The following is a 7,598-nucleotide window of genomic DNA, read 5'->3' on the forward strand; positions in this document are numbered from 1 at the left end:
AAAAATGTTCAAACTACCCTACAATCATATTCATTTCCCATGCTAGTAAGGTTATGATCAAAATCATTCAAGCTAGGCTTTAGCAATATGTGACATGAGAATTTCTAAATGCACAAGCTGGATTTAGAAAAGGCAGAGGAACCAGAGATCAAATTGTCAACCTTCATTGGATCATAAAAAAGCAAGGGAATCCCAGAAAAAAAAAATCTGCATCTGCTTCATTTACAGCATTAAAGCCTTTGACTGTGTGGATCACAACAATAAGATGTGGGAATATGATACAACCTTTTCTGTCTCTTGAGAAACTTCTATGTAATTCAAGAAGCAATGGTAAGAACTTTACATGGAACAAATGACTCGTTCAAAATTGGTAGAGTATGGCAAGGCTATATATTGTCACCCTGTTTATTTAACTTCTATGCAGAGTACCTCACATAAAATGCCAGGCTGGGTGACTCACAAGGTGGAATCACGTTTGCCAGGAGAAATAACAACAACCTCACATATTCAGAAGGCACCACTCTAATGTCAGAAAGTGAAGAGGAACTAAAGAGCCTCTTGATGAGGGTGAAAGAGGAGAGCAAAAAAGCTGACTTAAAGTTCACCATTTAAAAACTAAGATCACTGCATCTGATCCCATCATTTCATGGCAAATAGGGAAAAAATGGAAACAGTTACACATTTTCTTTTCTTTTCTTTTACCTTCTAATTTTCTTTATTTATTTATTTTAATTTTTTAACTTTACAATATTGTATTGGTTTTGCCATATATCAAAATGAATCCACCACAGGTATACACATGTTCCCCATCCTGAACCCTCCTCCCTCCTCCCTCCCTATACCATCCCTCTGGGTCGTCCCAGTGCACTAGCCCCAAGCATCCAGTATCCTGCATCGAACCTGGACTGGCAACTCGTTTCATACATGATATTATACATGTTTCAACTTTTTAAGTAAAGAACTTTTCCAGGTGTCTTTTACAGTCTTCCAGGGAATTTAAATGTTTTCCATCAAGAGGATTTTGTAAATACTAAAATAAACAGCCTTCTAGCATGGGTGCTGAGTGCGGGGCCAGAGCGGGAGACGGCGGCCGCAGCGTTGCGGGCAGGCGGCAGCCGAGTCTCCATCCGCGCCCCTCACCGTCTCTGGGGCGCCCGATGCTCCAGTCCGAGCGGAAGTTGCGGCATACGCCGGTGGCCAGATCCGCGTCCGCCTCAGCGTCCGGAGGACACGCTGGAGAGAGGAGGAGACAGAAGCACAGGCTGGTGCACCTGTTGGCCGGAGGATGTGGTGGTGCAGTGGGAGCCATTCTGACATGTCCGCTGGAAGTTGTGAAAACGGCCGCAGTCATCTTCTGTGACACCTTGTATCTCTGCAGTTCAGCTGAGCACCACGACCGGAGCCAGGGTCAATGAAGTAGTGTCTCTTGGACCTCTCCATTGTCTAAAGGTGATGTTAGAAAAAGAAGGGCCTCGGTTCCCTGTTTAGAAGATTAGGGCTCAATTTGGTGGCGGTGGCCCCTTCCAGAGCAATATAATTTGCTGCTTATTCAAACCGCAAGGAAGAGTTGAATTGTTTATTTGATCCTGATTCTTCCCAGGTACACATGATTTCAGCTGTAATGGCAGGCATTTACTGTACATTTCTCTCCAAGAAAAGAGTGAGATCATGTCATCTCATACTCCCCATCCGCAGGTCACTTCCTGGATGGACTAACTTAAACCTCGTCTTACCGCAATCACAGTGACCAACACCATTTGGCTTATAAAAACTCAATTACAGCTTGATGCAAGGAACCGTGGGGAAAAGCGAATGGGTGTTTTCCAGTGTGTCCCTGAAGTGTATCAGACAGATGGACTTAGAGGATTTTATAGGAGAATGTCTGCTTCATATGCTGGTATATCAGAGACTGTTATCCATTTCGCCATTTATGAAAATATTAAGCAAAGCTACTGGAATATAAGATTGCTTCTACAATGGAAAATGAAGAAGAGCCTATAAAGAAGTATCAGATTTTCTGGGAATGATGCTAGCTCAAAAACGTGTGCCACAAGTATAGCATATCCACATGAAGTTGTGAGAACAAGACTGTGTGAAGAAGGAACAAAATATAGATACTTTTTTCAGACATTGTCTTTGCTTATTCAAGAAGAAGGCTCTGGGTCTCTTTACTGTGGTCTGAAAACTCATCTGATGAGACAGATTCCAAACACAGCCATTATGATGGCCACCTATGAGTTGGTGGTCTACCTGCTCAATGGACAGCACCACCAAACTGCTGTGCTATAAAGAGGGAAGACCAAAAGAGAAACTGTACCATGAAGTACCAAAGCCAGCATGGTGGACAGAAGGAAAATAGTGTGGGAACATGGAACTAAGCCTAAGTGGAAGTTTAGTCGTAGGAATTCAAGTAATCCTAACCACAATACTTAGTCTTTTTAGTAATGTGAAAAAACAAACAAACAAACATGGCTGCCTCCAAGAAAAAGCCTTTAGAAGCACTCTTTCCTCAAAATTGCCATTTTCTCTATCATGTCCACAGGATACTATTGGCATTTTGTTGATTTACAGCAACCAGAGTACAGTGTTTATTCCATGAGCACTTTTCCAGTCTTCTGGACAAAGCCATCTGTAACTATATACTATACTAGAACTATCCAAAGAAAGTATTAACAGTCGTAAATTTCTAACTTCTGGCTTCTGTATAGTTCCCATAAAATTGGAAACTAACAATACTAGTATTTACATTTCCTTGAGAGGATCTGGCACTGTATTTTAAAGTTAATTGTTTGGTATTAGTAGCCACTGTTTTTGACAGATAAAGTAGTGTCCAAATATTGTGCTACTTTTAGCTTTAAAATGTTTCCGTTTCTACTGCTCACGGGTACTTTATGTTTGGCCCAATGTGAACACTAAAATTGTTTAATGTATCAATTCAAATGGTGATAGTTTGGGACCGAATAAGCCTGTAAAATGTTGATTCTTGACCATTTCAATAACTTGAGCATATCCTCTTATCTTTTCTAACCTAATGATATGTGAATGAATGCAATGTCTTTCAGTGACTTACTAATGAACATCATACCTAGGTATCATTTTCTTAAAGTGGAAAAAAAAATGTTCTGCTTCTGAATCTTTCTCTGATATCTACCATTTTAAGAATTTGAACCTTTGGATTATTTCTGGAAGATCTGCAAACATTGCATTTATTTAGTAGAGAAAATGGTAATTTTCGGCTTTGCCCTTAAAAGCAGCTTTTCTTTTTAAGGCAACATTTTAAGTATCCGGGGCAGCATAAACATTCATAGAAGAAGGGCCTCTGTTACCTGATTGAGTGGGTAGGGATCCTAATTGACTTATAGTTTTATAAGTGAACAAACTACTTTGGATAAGGAATTTATTCCATCCTAATTTCTTGAATGGTAAATCATAAAAAAAAGATGCAAGTTAATTCAGATTAAGTGTGTTAACAGGAGATAGCTTTTACATTTTGCTGTTGAGTTCAACTGCACCTTTTAATACTGTAAGTGTATTATATGTATGACCCTTATAAAGGTATTTGCTGTAAGTCTACAATATTAAAGACCTTTGCTTATGGATCTTGCTATACATGTATATGAAGCTTATGCCATTAAACTCCAGTATGGTACTCATTTCAGTATACAGGAACTATACATTGTGTGCAATGGCTTTATCTTAAGAACTCCTTATGAATGCGCTTTGTGGCCTTTTAGGGGCTTGGGGGGCTGTGACTAGGAGAGAATTCCCATGTTAGATTATTTTTTTAAAACACTGGTTAATGTAATAGGCAGAAACAGTATTCATAACATTCTTTTCTGGGATTTAGCTGTATTGTTTGGGGGATCTTTAATACAAATATTTCAAGTATTCTTATGTGTACTGTAGTGCCCCAACATAAAATTCATAGCATGTCATTGCAAGCTTGCTCTGCTGTCACCACTGAAACACAGTGCCCTGTTGAATTCCTCCACCTTCTTAACTTCTTTGTAATCAACAGTAACTGGATGTTTTTGAGGTGCTTGGAATTACTATTCCAATCTATTTGGTGACCAAAGGCAAATTCAGTTTCATTACTTTTGGCATTATTCATATCTTTTATGGTGAATTTCAGCTTTGACATTTATTGTGAGAAACATGCCAAAAAGAAAACAGTAGTGGAGTTTATAACTTAAATCTGTAGGGAAAGTGTCAACCTATAGTGTTTTGATTTTCAGGTGCCACTTATACTGCCTAATACAGTGCCACTTGCCTTGTGAAGATCTGTAAACATTAGTTGTTTTGAATGTGCAAGAGACTCTAACTTTAGTGATCTGAATACCCCACAAATGGCTAAGAATGATATGAAAACCAGCAACTAAGGAACATCTTTGTAGCAAATTCACAACAAGTGTCCTTCAAGGATGAACTCATATTCTGTTCCTGTTTGTATTTGTATTGACCTTTTAGTGCATTATATTCAGCTTTTAAAAGTGAGTATATTTCTGTGCTGGAAGAAAAAGGATCTTAGTCTCAGACTTTGTTTCTTTGTGCGACAACTGGAAAGGAGGGATGATGTTTAATTGTTTTGTCCCCCCCAAAAGTACAGTCTGTTGCAGTTTACTTTATGTATGACAGAGATAATTTAAAAAAAATACTATAAAAAATAAAATGAACAGACATCTGAAGAGGTGAATATAGGGAATGAATGAGAACTTTCAAACCAAAGTGTAATAGTTTTTGCTGGATTATCAAAGAGACATGTGGTCTTATGATATCCTGATGGAAGATTATGCATAAAGTTGACTAACTCCAGATGCTTTTTGTTGAGTGCTGCTTTCAGTTGGTCTAACTGGGAGTAGTACTTGGAATTAATTGTTTGGTTCTCCAGAAGGAGTTCATAGAGGATTCCCTTCCAATCCCACTGTATACACAATATCACCTTTGGATGAAGACCAGCCTTTGGTGAGGCTGGTGGTGGTTCATTTCCCTTTCTCCATGATCTCTTCCATTCCACATAATTGTACAGTATCCACCTTTTATTGCCTGCTATTTGTTTTTAAAAATGGAACATTTTGGTTACATTTAAGTAGAGAATTGCATGCAGAAATATGGTCAAAAAGATTTTTTTGTTTGTTTTTGTTTAACTTATGTGGAACCCAAACATCAAAGCAATTAGCATAGCTAAGCTGGTGCAAATTATTTTCAGCACTTGATTTGGATAATTTTAGTATGTCTGCTATCTACTCCATGGTGTAACACTGGATTATTTACAAATAATGTCTCAGTTGAATCACTATCAAATTCAACTGGTGTACCCAACTGTGGGGCATCTTCCTCTGAAAAATCTGTGGCGTGAAACTTCCCAAACCACTTTTAACATGTTCAATCAGTCACAGCACCTTCCTCATACATGCACAAATCTTTCTTGCATCTCATTTGAGTTTTTACCCTTAAATAATAAAGATAATATGCTTGAAATTTTGCTGTTTTTCTTCCATCTTCAATATTAAAATAGCTACACAAAAATTCACCAACTTTGATAATTTTTTCAATGCATGCTGATATGATTGCTGTCATAATACAATATAATAAAAGTGTTTGGAATTATTTTCAGGAAAACTAAGCACTATTAGAGCCATCTTACAGAAAAACTTAAATGAACCTTTTGGCTGACCCAATAATATATTCAATATTTCCTCCTCATGGATGATTTCTTTGTGATTGCAGGTAGGATGATCATTTCTGAATATATATCAAGACTTAAATTCAAGAGGACTAGTTTGGCATGTGTGTGTCACCATTCTTAGTACCCTGGTGAGCTGATAGCTGCCACATCAGAATGAGGAGTCAGTCCCTTGGAAATGAAGTCTATCTGAATCATTCAAACGGCTATTGTTGATGTGACTCAGTCTACTAAATGGAATTTGTGTTTGCTTATTTCTCTGGAAATGGGAAAGTGGGAGGTTGAATGGACACTATTACCCATACTTAACTTGTGTTTGACCTAAAATTACATTTCCAAGGAAATTAGATCTTGGGTCTAAAACCATAAAAAATCAGCAGTGTAAAGCATAAACTATGCCTAATTTTAATCTGTAAATTACTCTGCTAGACCAGATGTATATATGCCATGAACAGCCATATAATTTTTCAGAAAGGTACTCTTTGAATAAATTCTTACAGTCAAAATTTAATGAATGACATTTCAACACACTTTGCAAGTCTTTCACCTATATCAAGTGAAAAAGATAGTATTAAATCCTGATTTGCATGGTACTAGATCCCAAAGTAAACATGATCACGGTAAAAATTGAAATTGTAAACATAAAAAAGTTTACCTTTGACAATGCTATTCCTAGCTATTGTTGAAACATGAGAGTTATCTTTATCATTATCAATCTATCATCCTTCATTCCTAGTGAACACTAATCAGTAGATTTTTTACTCATAGTTTTAGCACTGTTGCTAATCTTCTGTGAATTAATAATAAAACCTTTAAATGTAATAATCCCAGTTCAGTATAATATACTGAAAATAAAGCTGCCTTTTTTAGGTTCAGTTATAAGTCACTGTCCTACTAATAGAATTTCCTAAAGAGAGAGAAAGTCTCTTACACCTAATGAACAGTCTGCAAATGAAAAGGTGCCTCCCATATTTTACTCTGGCATGATACTGAAATCCTTCCCCACTGTAATTAGAACTATATCAAGCTCTTGTTATTCTCCTGATTTTTCTTTCTCCAATGTGTGTTATGTTCATCCTAATCATATAGGCTCTTCAATCAGGGAGAGTTAGTGCTGATGTCTAGTTCACTCCATCTCAAAGAAATGGTCTGTAGTTTCTTCCTCATTTGCCAATATAACTTAAATTACTGTAGAAAACAAAAGTGACACATGTAGCAGAGCAAAGAGGTGTTTACATAACAGTTTTCAGGAGTATAACAATACTGATTCAAGTGCTAGATTGTTTATTTACTCATTATGAAGCAACCAGGCTCAGGTCAATGGAAAGAAAAGATAGAATTTTTGTGTAAATTCTTTTTTATGGGAGCTGATTTCCATTCAATAATGAGCTATGGAAGGAAAAACTAAAATAACCCAGCTGCAAATTAGACAGTTCAATACCTTGTACAATGTCTTGGACAAGATCAAATGCTAATGTGATGTAAACATTGCTCTTGTATTTTCCCATTGGGAATGCAGAACTGTGCCCATTGCATGCGATTTTAAAGAAAAACTTTGATTTTAGGTCATTTATAAACAGGTGCTGATATCAGAGGATCTTTTTTAGTATGTTATTTATCTGCTTATCAATTATTTTCCTGAATATTTTTCTCTTTCTCTTGCCATGTAATCTAAATGTCACTATACTAGACCAAATAGACTGAGTATGGAATTAAAAATGCACAAATTGTCAAACAATTAAGCAATCCTAACACTCCCATTAACTAGGTATTACTATTAAAAAGAACTTTCCTAATAATTTCCCTGTTGTTAGGAAATGAACTTTCACTTTCATAAGGCACATACACTCTATCTGAATTTGTATCTACATACTGGGTACCTTGTGGTTGTCTACTAAATATTTACTGATGACAG

General features: G+C 36.8%; 1 pseudogene; it reads left to right on the forward strand.

Moving 5' to 3' along the window:
• Window positions 1–1,052: 1,052 nt before the first annotated feature.
• On the forward strand, window positions 1,053–2,289 carry LOC113898872 (annotated as a pseudogene).
• Window positions 2,290–7,598: the final 5,309 nt, after the last annotated feature.

The sequence above is a fragment of the Bos indicus x Bos taurus genome, chromosome 9 (assembly GCF_003369695.1).
Source record: "Bos indicus x Bos taurus breed Angus x Brahman F1 hybrid chromosome 9, Bos_hybrid_MaternalHap_v2.0, whole genome shotgun sequence".
Lineage (NCBI taxonomy): Eukaryota > Metazoa > Chordata > Mammalia > Artiodactyla > Bovidae > Bos > Bos indicus x Bos taurus.